This window comes from Lygodium microphyllum, chromosome 10, assembly GCF_053477565.2.
Source record: "Lygodium microphyllum isolate KBCC chromosome 10, Lygodium_microphyllum_v1.1.10, whole genome shotgun sequence".
Lineage (NCBI taxonomy): Eukaryota > Viridiplantae > Streptophyta > Polypodiopsida > Schizaeales > Lygodiaceae > Lygodium > Lygodium microphyllum.
Window position 1 is genome coordinate 18,374,954 of NC_141144.1, and position 19,939 is coordinate 18,394,892.

The 19,939-nt window shown below is 45.2% G+C and overlaps 1 protein-coding gene and 1 long non-coding RNA gene across 5 annotated transcripts in view; both read right to left on the reverse strand.

The window, feature by feature from the left end:
• The window catches only part of LOC148029758 (uncharacterized), a 39,423-nt gene that overhangs the window by 809 nt on the left and 18,675 nt on the right, over positions 1 to 19,939 (reverse strand). The gene's annotated exons all lie outside the window — the stretch shown is intronic.
• LOC148029759 (uncharacterized) lies at positions 9 to 2,387 on the reverse strand. Its single transcript, XR_015692096.1, has 2 exons — positions 1,144 to 2,387; positions 9 to 1,044 (listed from the first exon to the last, which is right to left on the reverse strand). It is a non-coding gene; the product is annotated as an uncharacterized LOC148029759 (long non-coding RNA).

Genomic DNA, 19,939 nt, shown 5'->3' on the forward strand with positions numbered 1-19,939 from the left:
GTCCATACACAAGGTTTATTACTAGTGCATAATATGAAGGAGGTTTATACACAGTTGATTTTAGCTGCATAATTTGACTTCAGCGTTGTGCTTTGACCGACTATAACTTTGTATTGATCACACAATATATGGTGGATATCATGCATGCTCTGCATACCCATATACATGAATCTCTTCATTATTAACTGGACTGATCAATTTTGATGCAGTAATTGCAACTCAAGGGAGACAGCAGGCCCTTCATAGCAACAACATTGAATCTTGCCCACTACGAGCGCTGGATACAAATTCTACCTTTAAGATTTCAGACAGAGAGCATAAGTAAACTTTATATGAAGCATAAAAGGAAAACGAATTCTGCAGCCTGTCTCTACTGAAACATTAACAAAGTTAGTCTCAGCTTCCCTTCTTCCTCCCCACGGTTTGGTGTTTTTGGGCTGAATTTACCCGTCAACTATGGGCATAGGCAGTACTGCATAGGAACTTACTAAGAGGGCTAATGATGGGAACCCTCACATTATGACAGAGGCTTGGTTAAAAGCTTGAGCCAAGGAAGGAACAGGAGAAAATGTAATTTGAAGCTTCTTCCTTGGCAAAGGCTTATGCTCGATCATGGAGATGGTTATCAGCCGGTCAGCAAAGCAGGTGTCACCTCAAGCAAGAAGGCAATAATGTTACCTCAACCAACAGGGGTTACTATATATCGCAAGATTTTCTCTGCAAGAAGCACATCAGAGCATAATGTAAAGATGGATTCCAAATTGAGGGTAGGGAATTATTTGTTCCACTTTTGCTTTATCCTGCACAGGATGATGATTATAACAATAATTTTTATCAGGAGAGGATGCTCCCAGCCAATGGCATCTTTTGATATTAATGACTTAAGCTTGAAGAATATTAGAGCACAGTCAAGGAATATTACAGCACGGTCAAGGGTTGACCTTTATGTTTTCCCTTCTTCACATTATCCTCCATCTCTAAAGTAACCAGGGGCTTATAATATTTTGGCCTTTGTACTTCAAGGTGGGCTTCTCACCCAGTAAACTGTTACAAGAAAAATGTTCAGTTGCCATCTTTAAGATTCTTGTATTCTGTGATAACATGAACTGGTATTGTACCATTTGTCAGCACAATGCAGCCCACCTGTCATGACCTTGTTGATGTTTCAACGTTACACCAAGATCTACTCCATTAAGAGATTGCAAGCAGTTCATGATGGTTGCATCATCTCTACCAAGCTTTGCACAATGAAGTTCAATAGCAGTCTCATAAGTAATCATGTGCACCTTTGACCTATCCTGATTTAGCCTTTTCCTAACAGACTCTTGCTATTAGAAAACCTTTCAACAGAAAAGGATATAAGGAGATGACCCAATCTTGAAAAAATCAATTCTGAAAATTATCACTGTTGATCTTTCATCATGCTATTGTAATACAGGAGTTTTTAGAGAGCCCAAGTTCCCTTTTTGTTTTTGTTAGAATGTTTGAAACGATTAATTCTAACATGAGTAATGACATTTAGAGTCATTATTTCACAATAATATTCACGTGAATAATGATGTTTAAGGTCCGAATGCTTTAATTGTTTTCTTTAATCATGTTCACCTCTCTTTAATTGTTTTCTGTTCCAAACGCTTTAATCATCATTTTTAATGTTTAATGTTTTATAGCATTGTCTTTAAAACTAATAATGTTAAATAGTATTTAAGATTTACTGTTTAATAGTTAAAAATGTTGGCTGGTTCTATCCGTTTTTCTGTTTTTCTCTCCGTCACTGTTGGATAAACATGTTGTGCACCAGGTCCACATGTGCGCATTATTCCAAGATCGTTTTCGGCCAGCATGGACTAGAGCAGGGACAGTTTGTTTGTGAATGTGGAGTCCTCTCTCTCTCATGTGGATGTGGAGTCATATGTTTCTGTCTTTCATCTTTTCTCGTTCCAAATGAGAAACACACCATCATTGTATGTATTGCTTTGGTCTCATAGGCCACATTGGCCTTTTAGAGATGTCAATATACTCACTCACTCACTCTCTCTCTCTCTCTCTCTCTCTCTCTCTCTCTCTTACTGATAGACTTCAGTTATGAGCATAATAGAGTTCAGACCTGTCACCTGTGACTGCATAACAGCTCTCTCTCTCTCTTCTCCATGTTTCTTCTCTCTTCTCTTCTCTTCTCCATGTTTGCCAAGTTCCGTGGGCAGCAAACTGAAACACCTGAAATCTGCAAAAACGAGATTTTGATGCAGCGGAAGAAAAAGAGGAGTGGATGCCGAACCCGTCACTGGTCTTTGCCTTCACTGGAGTGGAGGATCTTTGCCACTATTTGAGCAGATCCAGCTCTGATACCATGTCAAAAGATGACGTACCAGCAAGACAGTAGGGTGTGCGGGGAGGAACACGGAGTGAACTCAACAAACATGGAGAAGAGAAGAGAAGAGAGAAAAAACTCTAATGAATGAAAGAATGAAGTTCTGAATCATGGAGTCAATGTGATGCAAGGGAACAAGGGTGCCATGGCACAAGGAAGATGCTGAAGACAGCCACGAACCACAAACCGCAATGTCCTCCTGAAGGGGTATGAGGGTAGCGGAGAGGCTGGAGAGAAGAGGTGACGGACTGAATGAATCAGCCGTGAGGAATGAATGAGAGAGTGGCCTATAAATAGGCACAGTCAATCTAGGATGGCGCCCCTTTTTGGGACTGCAAACCCTAAACGCAAAACGCAAAAACGCAAACTGCAGGTGAAGGGTTTCTCAACACACCCACAGTTTGCAATTTTGTGTTTCTCTATTTTACGTTTAGGGTTTGCAGCCCCAAAAAGGGGCGCCATCCTAGATTGACTGTGCCTATTTATAAGCCACTCTCTCATTTATTCCTCACAGCTGATTCATTCAGTCCGTCACGAACTTCATTCAGCATGAAGTTCGTGGTTCGTGGTTGTCTTCATCATCTTCCTTGTGCTACGACACCCTTGTTCCCTTGTATCACATTCACTCCATGATTCGGAACTTCATCATTCCATTCATCACAGTTTCTTCTCTCTTCTCTTCTGTTCTCCATGTTTGCTGAGTTCACTCTGTGTTCCTCCCCGCAAACCCTACTCTCTCGCTGGTACATCATCTTTTGGCATGGTATCAGAGCTGGATCACCTAGCAACGAACATCCTCCACTCCAATGAAGGGAAAGACCGGTGGCGGGTTCGGCATCCACTTCTCTTCTTCTTCCGCTGCATCAAAATCTCGTTTTTGCATATTTCAGGTGTTTCAACTTGCTGCCCACACCCCATTCGCGGAGGACATCTCAGCCGAAGTTGTCCATTGCTGTCTCCATCAATTGGCGCCTGATTTCCAGCCCTCTTCACGCAGTTTGGAGCTGATTCCAGCCAAGCGACTATTGTTCGTGTGCAGACCTCTTGCCACATAGCTTGCCACGTCATCATAGTCCTGCTACTTGCGTTTTGTCTCTCTCTCTTGCAAGTTGTCCTGCCTACGTTTTTAGTCTTTCTCTCTCCTGTTGCCAACGTTTTTAGTCTCTCTCTCTCCTCACCTACGTTTTTCTACTGGTTGCAACCTCTTACTGCTGGTCACATCCTCCTCCCACAGGCACCTCACTTCCAGCCCTTCCACTACCCTCCCACCCCTTGAGGCAGACATTGCGGTTCGTGCTTCACACTACCCTCACACCCCTTGAGGCGGACATTGTGGATCGTGGTTCATGGTGGATATCCTCTTCCTTCTTCAGCAAGGCACACTGGTATCCATCATTTCTTTACCAACAGATGACCAGACTGCTGGGTGCTCCTACTGTGGCATCACCGGACACACCACCGATGCTTGCCGACTTTGACCTTTGCTCCCCACCCCTCCGGAGTACATGCATCTTCCACCAAGCACTCCTTGTGCCACTGCCGGAGCTAGTGGCTTCTCTCCCGAGGTTGAGTTTCGAGTTCTCCAGTTCACTCTGTCTACTGGTCTTTACTACAGGTTCCCTTTCCGGTGGAAATCTTGGATCTTAGGGATCCTCTACATCTTCTTCCTCCTCTTCTTTTCTTGCCTTGGTCACTTGGTCAGCATGGAGCCACCTCCCGAGATCGAGTACGGGCCTCTCCTTATGGTTCTCGGCACCACACAAAGTTCGACATTTCTCCTATGTATTGCATGTTTTCATCATCTTTGTACTAGGGCGCTTGGGCAAGTAAACAGTTTCCCCATGAGGGACACTGTCCAAGTGGCACCTGCTGCATAAGCATTGCATCTCCACCTCACTCTTCTCTTGTTTCCCTTTTTGGGCCTGAGAGGGGGTGTTGAGAAACCCTTCACTCGCAATTTGCGTTTTGCGTTTAGGGTTTGCAGCCCCAAAAAAGGACACCATCTTAGACTAACTATGCCTATTTATAGGCCACTCTCTCATTCATTCCTCACGGCTGATTCATTCAGTCCTTCGCCTCTTCTCTCCAACCTCTCCACTACCCTCACACCCCTTCAAGAGGACATTGCAGTTCGTGGTTCGTGGCTATCTTCATTTTCTTCCTTGTGCTACGGCACCCTTGTTCCCTTGTATCACATTCACTCCATGATTCGGAACTTCATCATTCCATTTATTAGAGTTTCTTCTCTCTTCTCTTCTCATCTCCATGTTTTCCAAGTTCACTCCGTGTTCCTCCCCACAAACCCTACTGTTTTGCTAGTACGTCATCTTCACCCTTCACCCGCAGTTTGCCTTTTTGCGTTTAGGGGCGCCATCCTAGACTAATTGTGCCTATTTATAGGCCACTCTCTCACTCATTCCTCACGATTGATTCATTCAGTCCGTCACCTCTTCTCTCCAGCCTTTCCACTACCCTCACACCCCTTCAGGAGGACATTGGGGTTCGTGGTTCATGGCTGTCTTCATCATCTTCCTTGTGCTACGGCACCCTTGTTCCATTGTATCACATTCACTCCATGATTCGAAACTTCATCATTCCATTCATCAAATTTTCTTCTCTCTTCTCTTCTCTTCTCCATGTTTGCCGAGTTCACTCTGCGTTACTCCCCGCAAACCCTATTGTCTCACCGGTACGTCATCTTTTGACAGCAATGTCTCGTCACATATAGTACAGAAAACACGACCTACCAAGATCTTTCGGGCACAGAGCACCTCTCCCGTTGGAAGACCCCCAATGAGCAGACTCCACATGAACACTTTATCCTGATATGGAACCTTAGACTTCCAAAGCTGGATAAATCTTTCCCGCCACTTCTTTTTGCTATCCCTAAGATGCCATAACTTATTAACTTTCCCCGTGACCCATCTCTTAGCTTCCATCATCTGATGATATATCTGATTAGCTAACCTTTTCTCAAAATCATTAGAAAGCACAAACATCCAATCACACCATGGATCCACTACCTGTAACGCAAGCAAAGGAGAGAACCTCTGAAGACTCTCCTGTATGGAACATCCAGTCACACCATGGATCCACTAGTTGTAACGCAGGCAAAGGAGAGAACCTCTGAAGACTCTCCTATATGGACGACCAAATGTCCCTGTATCCAGGACGCACCCTAAAGTACTGACAAATATGCTTAAAAGAATAAAGACGGGGCTGCCCATGAAGAACACCATAACGGATTATCTTCAACCCCAACCTAGCCATCTGATTGAACTTGTCTCACTGCAAATCTTTTTGTGGCCAATCCAACAACCTTGAGGAAGCCAGTATTTCTCCTTGCAATGAATTTTCCTCCTTACGAGTATCTGGAGGATGCCAAACAGCAAAACAAAGTATCTACTGCCAGGAAGCAATCAAATGAGAAAGTACAGAAGATTGGGAGACCTTTATATGCCTCGTAGAATTAAGTGCATGCCACCAAGAAGCATGAATAACTGTGCTACCATGAGAGATGTCAGTTTTTTCTATGAAGAATTTGACAATATCTTATCAAGGATGATACTGAACACATAGACTCTACAAAAGGGATAGCCTCAAAGCAGAACACATAGACTCTACAAAAGAGATAGCCTCAAAGCAACCATGTGCAAGTTAGTATCCAACAAAGCTGCAACCCCCATCCTTTTCGGAGTGGTCACATGCTGCCACGAGATCCATACCTGCCCCAAGCGATCGCCCTTCTTTTTTGTAAACGCCCCGAACAACGTAGTATGCTTAATAATTATGATATTCGCTTGTTTTCGAGATTTAATATAAAAGAGAATGAACACTTGAAGCTGAAAATGAAAATTACTCACAAAATTACAGCCATGAAAATGTAAAAGTAATGGAGATAAGATTGAGGGTTGAAGATGGTCAACCAAAATCCCCCCCCCCCCCGAAGGAATGTATTCCCCCCCCGAAGGAATGTATTTCTGCTCAACCCAAGTCCCTTAGGGAAGAGCTCAGTTACAATCAACCTGAGAGTGAGGAGAAGTAATTCTAACTCTCACAAGATCATGCAAAGATGTACAAACACACATGCATTATCTATTATGCAATGATAAGAACTGATTTCTTTACAGTATGAGTGAAGAAAGAGGGGAAATCAGCCTTTCTCCATCGTTGAGCAGCAGTACATGGATAGGGCTTGCTTCTTGTTGCTAAAATGGAAGAAAGAGATCGAGAAGGAGGTGCTGTAATGAATTTACAGGCTTGCTGTCCTGTAAAACAGCAGTGATAGAAGAGGGAATATGGAGGAATTTGATAATGGAGAAGTGGGGGATGATGATGGGGATGGATGGGGCCAGTTTCTGGCTATCTGTGGGTGTTATACATGAGTTTACAGCAAAGAAAAATGATGCTGAATGAAGAAAAACGAGCTCTTATTTATAGGAGAGGGAAGAGCTTAGAACAAAAGGGGAAAGTGGAGTAGCACAAGACAAGTGTCCAGCCACATGTCATGAGATGGGACAAGTGGTAGGACACTTGGAAACTTGTGTGACAAGTGTCTTGACACTTGTCTCTTCTCTATGGCCTTCCTTTTTGGGCTGAATACTGTCAAGAATAGAAACAACTAAATTTAGTAAACACAGTCGGAGTACAGAATTTACTATTTTTAGAATGACATCCCTATTTTTTAGGACTAGCATTTTTAGGCTGATTCGAGGCTCCTAAAATTTAGGGACCTCCTAAGATTTAGGGACCCCCCCAATATGGGTGTCATATGAAAGCTTTTTCCGTGTACATCGCAAAAACGGTATCAGAATCTTCATGTGACTTTCCTATGCAAAGAAATGTGCATTTCAAGCTTTCAACCCACACATGCACATTGTACAAGCATTTCATGATCATGCCATCTTGTTGATTGTAACTGTCTGTTCTGACGGATCTAGCCCACACTTCAAGGCATCAATCCTTTCTGTGTGCGAGTCTAACCCTGATATGCGTGAGTTCTGGTCACAGGCGCCCAATCAGGCCATATAGGTGGAAGTGTGAACTATCTTTTCTCTAATCCACCGCGTGGGTCCACCATAACCTGTGACCACTCATCAGTGGCCAGCTCCAATGCACTTTTCTTTATATCTAATTAATGCAAAGGAAACAAATTTAATAAATCATGATATAGACAAATTAATGAAAAAGGATACAAATTCTGTTTCTATAGAGTTGTGACATTTTTCCATAGCATAAATCTGATAGGCTAGACCAAATCCAAAAGGGACTTCTTAGTCCAAGAAAGCAATGGCAGCAAGAACGAAATCATACTAATCATAAATATTGAGCCACTTTTAGTTTGACATGTAAAGGCCAACTCTGAGATTTCCAGTACATGAACCTGTCATGAATTCGAGAAGCCATCCAATCTAGCAAGGCACGGGGAGCAACCTCCACACCAATAGGAAATCCCAAGTGTCTGGTTATAATGCCCTTGGGACCACAATTCCATTCCAGCCCTTGGCCCGCAAATCATTCTCCGTACAGGAGAGAAGGGTGGATTTCTGAGTATTAATGTGCAAGCCCGATGCCAAAGCAAAAAGATTCCAGGTCACCATTGCCCAATTAACATTAATTTGATCCGCCTTAAGGAACATAAAAGAATCATCTGCCAAAGATTGCCCCACAAGCTGGTCACCACCAAGAAGAGTTAAGCCAACTATCTCTCCTTGAGCTGCCAACTTATCCAATAATGAGAGTATCGGGTGAGTTACCAAAGCAAACAGTAAAGGGTTGAGAGGACAGCCTTGCCGAAGAGACCGAGACAAGGCAATTTCCTCCGTAATCCCTCCATTAAGAGCAATACAAGCCACAGCACCCTGACTGATGGTATCAACTAGAGAAATCATACGGGACCCAAAACCCATTGTAGACATTAATTGTCACAAAAATGACCAACTAACATGATCAAAAGCCTTCTCAATATCCAACTGAAGCATAATCACGTGCTGGCTAGAAGCTTTGGCATAGTGGATTCCCAGCTGAACATTCAAAATGTTGTGCATTATATTCCGACCTTTAATGAAACCGTATTGACGTGGATGAACAAGGTGCGAAAATACTTTCTGCAATCTGTTGGCAATAATTTTTGAGAAGATTTTACATAACGATCCCATAACTGAAATGGGTCTCCACTGTTTCAAAGAGGTCAAAGAGGGAACCTTGGGCAACAACCTCATAACAGCAATCTTCCAATCTGAAGGCATCATACCAAAGTTCCACACCTGCTGACACAAGTGGGTTAATGGGTCCTTAAACTATTGCACATTGGCAGAAAACAGCTCATTAGGAAGCCCATCCCAGCCTGGACTTTTCCTTCGAGGCAAGTGAGACAGCACTTCTTACACTTCATCTTCAAAAATATCAGCATCCATTAAAGTCACCCATTCTGGTTTGACATGATTACTAAGCAGGTCACGAATATATGTTCGAGCAAAGTGAACAGTTTCGGAAAGAATCTCTTCTTGACCCAACAAGGCCCTATAAAAGTCAATAGTCATCCGAATAATGGAGGGAGAATCAGTTACCATATCACCTTGCTCATCCTTTAAGCACACAATATTTTCTCGAGCATATTTCTGATGCAAACGAGTAAAAAATTGATGAGTTTGATAGTTGTTATCATATAAAGTTTCAGCTCTGGCCAAGTATTTGTATTTTGCATATTCAATGCATGTGAGGAAGTCATCATTGGAATCCCCAATCTAACAAAGAGACAAGGAATGAGCTAATAAAGATTGAGCATGCTGCAATCCAGCTCGAAACGAGGAAGCATGCTGAATACCATATTGTCGAGATAACGCTCGTGCATTATCCCTAAAAACCCCCATGCTTCCATTCCTATAGATAGAACCTTCGAGCTAAAAGAAGCTATCAGTTGCTGCACACCTTCCAATAACTGATTTTGTTGCAAAAAAGATTGATTAAAGCGAAGAGGCAACTGGGTAAGGAGAGCCTCAACTGCATGAACAAGTATGTGGCTCATTTCCAGGGCCAAAGGGTAATGATATGACAAAACAAGTTGTCTTTCCACCTGCATATCAATGATTGCAGGAAGAAAAGAGTCACTTTGGCATATGTAAATCCTATCCATTTTGGCCCAAGTATTTGGATGCTGAAAAGAACGATAAGTATATTCGGCTTGTGATGGATACATCCAGAACCACATATCCTATTTCAAAGATGTCGCTACAAGATCATCCCAAGCCTATCGCTCAAGACCATCCATAATCGAATGTGAAGAGGTCACCTGATCTGTAGAAACACTGGCAATAAAATCACCCATGACAAAGCCTTGACGAGCCATGGCAAGGCAGTGCAGGTCATCCCAAAGCTAACGACGTTCCCTTGCATTAGAAGGAGCATACACGCCTACAATCCACAAAACCTCTCCCTCATAAATTATTTCAAGAGTCAAAAATCGGCCACGAGGGTCCTCAGAGACCAACGTTGGTTGTAGGGAGGATTTGACAACCAACATAACTCCTGATCTGTGTGGAGATCTACCACTGAAAAAAACTGCATAATCCTTATATGCATAAGAAGATCTAGCCAAAGCATGTTGTTTATGCTCCACAACACAGAAAACATCCCATTTTCCAGCTAGCACCACTTTCCACAACTGATACTGCTTGCTGCTCGAAGAAATACCTTTCACATTCCATAAGAGCAATTTTCATGATCAATCACAAATGAGAAAAACTATTGAGCAGCCGCTTTCCCTTTCCCTTTCACATCAATAGCCTTGGCAGCCTGGAATCTCTCCATTTCACCTCGAATAACAGCAACAAGATCTGCCCTCTACAAACCTGCAATGGAAGCACGAGAAGGGAACTGTTGTTGCTGGGAGCGGAAAACATCCCTAAGAGGCACAAGCCTCCCACGCACATTGAAGCACAAAGCAAAAGGCCTTTTATCTTCTACTGGCGAAGCACGTGAAGATTGAGGTTTCATATAAAACCCCCTACCTCTAAATTGAAAGGTTCGAGTGATTGGGGGCGACGGAGGATGGGCAGGAGCAAAACGAGAATCCTGTGTGGCATTATAACCAACCACAGTAACCCACAAATCCTCCTGAAGAGACAAATTCCGCCCACCCGCAAGCGAAGCACGCTCCCCACCACCGTGGGAAACATCCTTCTTGCCTTCATTACGACCATCTTGGGAAAGCTACTCAGGATCAACTACGGGCTTCTAAATCGTCTACTGCGGGAGGTGGATCCATAGGGCATTGCCCTACCTCCATATTTTTGTTGCATTCCGAAATGAAATGGCCCAACTCGCCACATCTGAAACAGTGTCCTGCAAAAGTACCCCATTTCAACTCATACACCAACGTTTGTAACCCTGGAACCTCAAAACGAATCTTTGTCGGGCGAGGTTTCCTTGTATCCCAAAGCATACATGCCTTATTCCGATTGCGGGAAGCCAGTCGAGGTTCCACCAAAACCTCCCCAATGGTTCTCAAAACCAGAGAGAGGAGTCTCCAGAGATGCGCAAGGAAATCCACCACCTCTACCCAAATTGGGCATGCATGTCTCAACACCTCCTGAAACTCAGCCATGAGCCTCCAAGCAACCACATGAACTAGCTGCCCGCCGTCCATAAACAAAGGAATGCATTGCAAAATAAGAGCCCATACTTCCGCAGAACGAAAAAGAACCTCAAAGAACCCCTTCGGGCCATCATAAATCTCTTCAACCAAGGGAATCTGTATACGCCTTGAAACATCATCTAAGCACTATTCAAAACTGACAAGCATGGACTACAACCAAGCACGAATCCTTGTTATCAAAGGAGTCCTTCCAGTAAAATAAAATATGGCTGCCCTCTCATGGAAAGCAGCTATCTGTTGTAAGACCAGATCGGTTCCCATAACTCCAACTACTTGATCCCCATCCGGTAATGCATTAGCTTTATCCTCATTACAATGGACATAATCCAACATAAGATGATTGGAAGTGGCCAGCATGAACTGTAAAGACCCATCGGGTTGTGAACACGAAGCATGAACCTTTGGCTGAGGCAAATTTGGGCCTAAGACTGACATTCTACGACATTTGCCCATCTCTTCACTATCCTGCAATGGCCTGAGTTCATCAGCTAACGAATCACCATCCGAGTCGGCCAAGTCTTTGTTATTCCCTTGCCCAATCTGCTGATCAAGAAAGGCCATATCAACACCATTAGATTCCTACAAATTTGCCATCGCAGAACCAAATTCCGATCACAAAATTCTCTCTCTCTCTCTCTCTCTCTCTCTCTCTCTCTCTCTCTCTCTCTCTCTCTCTCTCTCTCTCTCTCTCTCTCTCTCTCTCTCTCGTAAAAGGTAATTGTATTAATTACGAAAAAAAGGTACAAGTTTACATGATTACAAGATACACGAGGGCTCTAAGCCAACGTGTGTAAAATCCCAGTATTAAGCCACGAAAAAGTTACACAAGTCATGGCAAAGACCTAGAGGAAATTGCCATATGCCAGGGAAGTAAGTCCTCCCGAGGGAGCAAGTCCAAGTGCCAAATGAGATCTATCTGCCAATACAAGAGACCTTTAAGCCGGGCAATGTGTCTCGGTACATTAGAGGCCGAATCAAAAAGAAAGGCATTCCGAGTGGTCCAATTGTGCCAGCATTCCCAGTATCTCAAAAAGTGGAATAAGATCTTCATATGCAACTGTGACGGTGTGGGGTATTTTGGGCGCACAAAAATCTAATCGAACGGGGTTAGTGCGGACCCCACCACTGCGCGCCAAACCTGTGACAAGAGCGACCAGATATTCTTGGCCAGCGGGTAAGAAATAAATCGATGTCGGGCCGATTCCACAGTAGTGGCGCAGAAGAAACTATTGTCATTCGAGATTCGACGCTTGGAAAGGGCCGAAGCAAGAGGAAGACCACCAATCATCACCCGCCAAAGAAAGACCTTACATTTGAAAGGAGTCTTATTCAACCAGCCCTCCATCATAGTTGCCTTCCACCATGACTGTGATTTCTGCACTCCCCATACAGTATTAGCTTTAACACCCAGCCATTGATGATCTTTAATCAGAAGATGATACACCTAATTAGCAGAGGCCTTTTCTAGACTCAACCGGCTTGCAAGGTCCCAGTCCTGCCAAGGACGATCCACAGCAAGGGCAGGAAAGGGTTGCCTGCCCTGAAGCACTAACAAAAGCTGTTCCCATAAATCATGGTATCCACGCGGAATTCTGAAAAGTCTCCTGGCAGTATGAAACGATGCGAAGACATTACGACTGGCAAGGGTGGCATCCGCAACTGAAGTCACACCCAAACGGGCCATGCGGTTAAATTTTGGTCTAAGCTCATGTTTGTCTTCCCATGAAAGTAATCTCGAGACTGCCAACAATTCTAGTTGAAAGGAGTTTGTATACAAGCGGCCCTCCACTGGATGCCAACGCGCCTTTTGGAGCACCACTTTCCAAGAGCCGACCAAATGCAGTAACAGAGGGGAGGAGAGACTGGAAAACCGAGAGTCTGCATTAAGGACATGCCACCAGGAGCCCCCAATTTGTGTATTACCATGCCGAAGCCCGCTGTCCTCAAGAAAATAACGGGCTATAATGGTCCAGGGTGATGATCCATACACATAGCACGAAAAAGAGACCAATGAAGAGCCAGCATACGAGTTTCAGCATCCAAAATAGCTCCACCACCCAGGCGTTTGGGGGTACATATATGTAACCACGAAATCCACGAAATACCTGCGTGCAATGAATCCTTCTTCCATAGCATGAAACGAATAGGGCGAGTGAGAGCCTTCAAAGTAGTAGGAGTCCACGGTAGCAATGGCAAGAAATATGTGAGCATTGGCAGCATAATTGTCTGAGCCACTTTGAGGCGGACATGGAAGGGCCACGCTTGCAACTTCCAATACATAAACTTAGCTGCCAGTTTCTGTGAAATCCACTCCAGTAGTTACTTTGGCCGAACATCAACACCCAACGGGTACCCAAGTTGCCTGACAATGGAGCCACGGGGAACAACCTGACCCTGCCAGCCCAATGACTGTAAATCAGACTCCGTACAACTAAGAATGGCTGATTTGAAGGCATTGATGCGAAGACCAGAAGCATGACCAAAGAGCGTCCAAACATCTAATGCCTTGCGAATGTTGTCCTTGTCCGCACGCAAAATCATAAAGCTATCATCAGCCAAAGATTGGCTAATGAAGTGTTGTCCCAAAGGAAGAGACAATCCGACCAGTTGAGCAAAAGCTGCCATTGAAGATAACATTGAAAGAACCGGGTGGGTCGCCAGGGCAAAGAAGAGAGGACTCAAAGGGCAACCCTGCCTCACCGAGTGTGCAAGGACAAATGGCTCTGTAACCCCACCATTGAGCATAACGCGTGAAGAAGCCGCAACACTAATGGTGTAGATCAATCGGGACATCCGAGTACCAAAACCCATAGCAGACATAAGTTCTGCAATGAAAGACCAGTCTAAATAGTCAAAAGCCTTTTCCAGATCCAATTGAATCAATACCACTTCCTGACTACAATGCCTTGCATAGTCAATGGCCATTTGCACATTTAAGATATTATGCAGAATGTTGCGGCCCTTAATGCATATTGAAGAGGATGCACAATAGTTGGAAGGTGCTTGTGGAGCCGATTCGCCAGCACTTTGGAAAAGATTTTATACATCGAACCCATCAAAGAAATTGGTCTCCAATGTTGCAACATTGACGGCGAAGGAACCTTCGGAAGCAGTTTGATAAGGCCTTCTTTCCATGAGGAAGGCATGACCCCTGTTTCCCAAACCTGCTGAAACATAGCCGCCAATGGCTTCACCAGTTGGATAGCCGAGCTCTCAAAGAATTCATTGGTGAGACCATCCCAACCAAGGCTTTTATCCTTAGGCAGGTGTAACAAAACATCCATAACCTCCTCCTCACAAATATCTGCCTCCAAAGTAGCTTGCATATCAAGTGGAACCTGATGGCGGACCAGATCATAGAAGACTGAGCGTGCATGCATAACCTGGTCAGAAGGCGACGGAGAAGAACCAAGAAGATCCAAAAAATAATTCCTGCACATATTCACAATGGTCTGCAGATCAGTGAACATGAGACCTTCTGAATCCTGGAGTCTGGCCATATTTTCTCGAGCAGGAGAAGCATGCAAGGCGCGAAAGAACTTATGAGTCTGACAAGCACTATCTTGCAAATTGTCAGTCAAATTGTGCAATTTGGCTTGCTGATAAGATTTTAACTGAAATTCTTTAATAAGATCAGCCAAACGCTGTACTAAGAACAGCAGAAATTCATCGTCTAGGGTGTCCACCAGCAGTGAACGAACCAAAGCCAGTAAGCCCTCCGCTGCATGTCGACGCCGCCGACAAAGAGAGGCATGATGGATCCCATACTGCCGGGCAACCCGTTGCACATTAGAGAGCAGTCCTTCAAAGGAAGTTGTGCCCTCAGAGGCGAAGTCCAATAAAAATCTACCAATCAATTGCTACATATAGCCCTGAAAGATTGAATGCTTCAAATAGGACGAGTTGAAATGTAAAGGGAGTCTATCCAGCAACTGCATAAAAGGTGCAATGGGTTGTGCCAGTATCTCAAGCTGGAGAGGGAAATGGTCCGACAAGGCATATTGCTGCAAGACTTTCATTTCCAACATCTCAGGAAGAAAATCGTCATCCTGCATGATGTACATTCGGTCCAACCACGACCATGTAGATGCATACTGTGCGGAATGGAAAGTAAACCCTGGAGATGAAGGTTGTAACCAAGTGTCAGAGTACAGCGATGCGGAAGCGTGGGACCAAGACTGAGAGAGAGAGAACGCAGAGAGAAGAGAGAGAGAGGAAAAGACAGTGGAAGATGAAGATCTGCTGTATTAAGTGTGCTGTATACAAAGATATGCAGATATGTACACAGGCGCAGTGCGCGGGACTGCGTGTCTCCACCTCGACGATGCAACCTGCTGTTCACCTCGAAGTCCGCTGCAGTCTGCACAATCTCCAGCCTGAAATCTGCAAACAGAGATGTAATCTGCACGAATCTCCAGCCTGACACCTGCAATCAGAAGTGAGGGAAACAATGCAGAACATCGGCTATAAATAGCCAGCCAGAAAGCGCCCAAAATATGCATGTCGGCTGCATTAAATGCAGCCGACTCGTGCAGTACAGTCGGACTGCCACGTGCCAGTCCAACTGGTCAGTCCGACCAGTCGCCGTACTGCACGGCCAGGATCTGACATCGCTAACACCAAGACCATAGATCTTGCTTAAGTGCCGCAAGAGCAAAGGCATTCCACACCCGACTTTTCGGAGCATCCATCACCGAATGCCCTGAAGTGGACTGTGAAGAGTCAACACACATATTGAAATCCCCCATCAAGAAACCCCTTCTGCCAAAAGTGACATGGAGCTCTGCAAAGTCTTCCAAAGATCCCGGCGAGATAAAGGGTCATTCGGAGCATAGAGGCCCAACAACCATAAGATCTCTCCTTCAAATAAAATTTCAATTACCACAAAGCGGCCCTGTACATCATTTTTAATAAGAACAGGCTGATATTTCTAATGGACAATCATAAGCACACCAGAATAATGCACAGCATGTGTCCCTGCATAAAACAAGCGAAACCCATGGCAATCCACAACTTTTCCTGCTTCACCGTGACTCTTGTGCTCAACCACACACAAGACATCCCACTGATTCTCATGCAAGACAGTCCACATGGCATGTTGCTTATGGCGAGAACAAATGCCTCGCACATTCCACTTGGCTATCTTCATATATCTGTAAAAAGAAAATCAGGAAGGAGGCACCGCTTGCCTCGATTTAACCTTGTCTGCTAGGATGTCAAGGACACCGTCATCCAGAAAATCAGCTAACACTGCAAAAGAATTTTGCCGGCCAGCTTTAGAGGTAGATGGGATATCCACTGTCTTGGGGATGAAACGGGGATAACGACGATCCCAGGGTGTAATCACATTACCTCTAGAATCAAATGCCAACTTAGCAGGTGGGCCCTTTGGACCGTCTGTATATACTTTCCTCGTAGACTGATTACGAGGAGCAGAAGAAACTATAGCACGCGCAGCATGCTGTGAAGAGAACATTTCTTTCCTGCGCATATACGTGCGCGTGGAATCCTGTGACACAGTAGGCCCAGAATCCGGTAGGCCAGCATCCAACTTTTTACCTTTTTTGGAAAGTGCCTCTAGCCAGTCATTGCTACGGGAATCCACACCCAAAACCTGTTGTTTACCTTTATCCAAAACACTGGATGGCTGGGTTTCCTCCTGTGACGGAGCATCAAGCACCATGTCATCCATGGGCGGCACAACATGCACATTATCTGAAGACGGTTGCCTCTTTGGGCATTCGGCCATAAAATGCCCCAATTTACCACACGAAAAGCAGTGTCCTGCAAAGTTGCCCCATTTCAAGCGAAAATGCAAAGGATGCATGCCAGAGCAATTAAGGCATAGCCACGCAGGCCTCTTCCTGGCAGTGTCCCATAACATACACAAACGGTTTCTATTCATTGCCCTTAGGCTTGGGGGGACCAGCACCATTCCCACAACGGCCATGGCATCCTTTAACAATGGCCAATAGACAGCCGGGCAATTTTCCACCTCAACCCACACCGGGCATTCACATTGAAGCAGGCACTGAAAGTCTGCCATAGGGCGCCAGGGCACAACGTGGACCAAACGGCGATCAAAGAACAATGGTAGTTTGGGCAGGAGCTCAGCCCGATGCTTCTCAGATTTCAGCAGCAACTCATAGAAGCCTCGAGGCCCAACAAAAATCTCCTCAACACACTCCCCTTGTAGTAAATGGTGCAGCCACTGGCGAATATGGGAAAGCACTGGGATCCTGCCAGTGAAGAAGAGTATAACTGCGCGGTCATAAAACACGGAAAAAAGAACGCAGGACAGTTTTCGGATACACCGTTGCTTCCAGAACCTCTTCAGTTCCCGAGTCAGAAAAAGCTTCATGATTATGCTGGACATAGTCGCCAAGCAACGTATTGGCAAACTCCAGCAAATGTTCCCAGTCAATCTCCTGCAAATCCACAAAATCAGAGGCCACCTGAGCATAAGAACGTTCCTGATGACCCATTGTCTCTTCGGGCGTATGCTTGGAGAGTTTGCCCGCAGGCTCAAAGTCAGGAGCAGGAGGCATCTCCTCTGTGCAAGGAACCATATCCTCCGGTTCCTCTGTATCAGAATCCGGACCAAGGGCTGCCACCTTTTGGTCGATAAAAGCCATATCCAGGCCAGCCATGCTTCTCTCTGAGCTGAGACAGGACTACGACAACGGTGAAGGGGCAGGTCAGGAACTGGGTCTCTCTCTCTCTCTCTCTCTCTCTCTCTCTCTCTCTCTCTCTCTCTCTCTCTCTCTCTCTCTCTCTCTCTCTCTCTCTCTCTCTCTCTCTCTCTCTCTCTCTCTGTGTGTGTGTGTGTGTGTGTGTGTGTGTGTGTGTGTGTGTGCAGGTCCCGCAGACCTGCAAAATCAAGGAACCACCCGGCTGCAGCAACAGGACTGCAACAGGGCTCTTGTGCAGAACACGACAGACGCGCGCAAGTGAACCCCTGACGAATAGGGCGTGTGAAGGCAGGCGAGTAGCTGAGGGCGCAAATCCAGGTGACTGTGCAACGTCCGAGGGGAGACGTCAGACAGGACTCCGCGCAGTGGGGCACAATCGCACAGCAGAGGGCGAGCGGGTCGCGACCTGATGGCCACGGCAGACGACGCGATGGCAGCAAAAGGGACAGGGACGATGCAGACCTGGCACGCACGGGTGTCGTCGGCGAAACATGAGCCTCCACAGGTAGGCGGCCGCGTTTCTATGTACGTTCGCAGGCAGGAAACGGCATCTCTCTCTCTCTCTCTCTCTCTCTCTCTCTCTCTCTCTCTCTCTCTCTCTCTCTCTCTCTCTCTCTCTCTCTCTTTGTGTGAACTTATGAGTCTGACAAGCACTATCTTATAAATTCTCAGTCAAATTTTGCAATTTGGCCTATTGATAAGATTTCAACTGAAACTCTTTAAGAAGATCAGCCAAACGCATAGCCAATGGCAGCAGAAATACATTATCTGGAGTCTCCACGAGTAGAGAACGAACCAAAACCAGTAATTCCTTCGCTGCGTGTCGACGCCACCAACAAAGAGAGGCATGATGGATCCCCTACTGCCGAACAACCCGCTGCACATTAGAGAGCAATCGTTCAAAAGAAGCATTGCCCTCAAAGGGAAAGTCTAATAAAAATCTATCAATCAATTGCTGCATATAACCCTGAAAGATTGAATGCTTCAAATAAGACGAGTTGAAACGCAAATGGAGTCTATCCAGAAATTGCTCAAAAGGTGCAATGGGTTGAACAAGCATCTCAAGCTGTAGAGGAAAATGGTGCGACAAGGCATATTGCTGCAACACTTTCATTTCCAGCATCTCAAGAAGAAAAGCATCATCCTGCATGATGTACATGCGGTACCGCGACCATGTAGATGTATACTGCGCAGAATGAAAAGTAAACCCTGTAGAAGAAGGGTGTAGCCATGACCAGAGATCTTTCTTAAGTACGGCAAGAGCAAACGCATTCCACACATGGCTTTCCGGAGTATCCATCACTGAATGCTCTGATGTGGACTGTGAAGGATCAACACACACATTAAAATCCCCCATCAAGAAACCCCGTCTGCCAAGTGACAAGGAGGTCTGCAAAGTATTCCAAAGATCCCGGCGGGATAAAGGGTCATTTGAAGCATAGAGCCCAAGTAACCATAAGATCTCTCCTTCAAATAAAACTTCAATCACCACAAAACAACCATGTACATCATTTTTTATAAGAATAGGTTGATATTTCTCATGTACAATCATAAGCACACCAGAATAATGCATGGCATGTGTCCCTGCATAAAACAAGCGAAAGCCATGGCAATCCACAACTTTTCCTGCTTTGCCGTGACTCTTGTGCTCAGCAATAGGCACAGTATCCGCCATGCCAGCATCAAACCTTTTACCATTTTTGGCACGTACATCTACCCAATCATTGTCACAGGAATCCAAGCCCGAAACATGTTGTTTGCCTTTATCCAAAACTTTAGGTGGCTGGGTCGCATCCTGCGACGGAGCATCAAGCACCATATCTTCCCTGGGAGGCAAAACATGCTCAGCATCTGAAGTTGGTTGCTTTGCTGGACATTCGGCCATAAAATGCCCCAATTTTCCACACGAAAAACAATGCCCTGCAAAGTTACCCCATTTCAGACGAAAGTGCAAAGGATGCATGCCAGAGTAGTTAAGACGTAACCAAGCACGCTTTTTCCGAGCAGTGTCCCATAACATACACAAACGGTTACGATTCGTGGCCCTTAGACTCGGAGGGACCAAAACAGTGCCCACAACGGCCATGGCATCCTTTAACAGTGGCCAATAGGCAACCAGACAGTTTTCCACCTCAACCCACACCGAGCATTCATGTTGAAGCAAGCGCTAAAAATCTGCCATTGGGCGCCATGGCACAACATGGACCAAACGGCGATCAA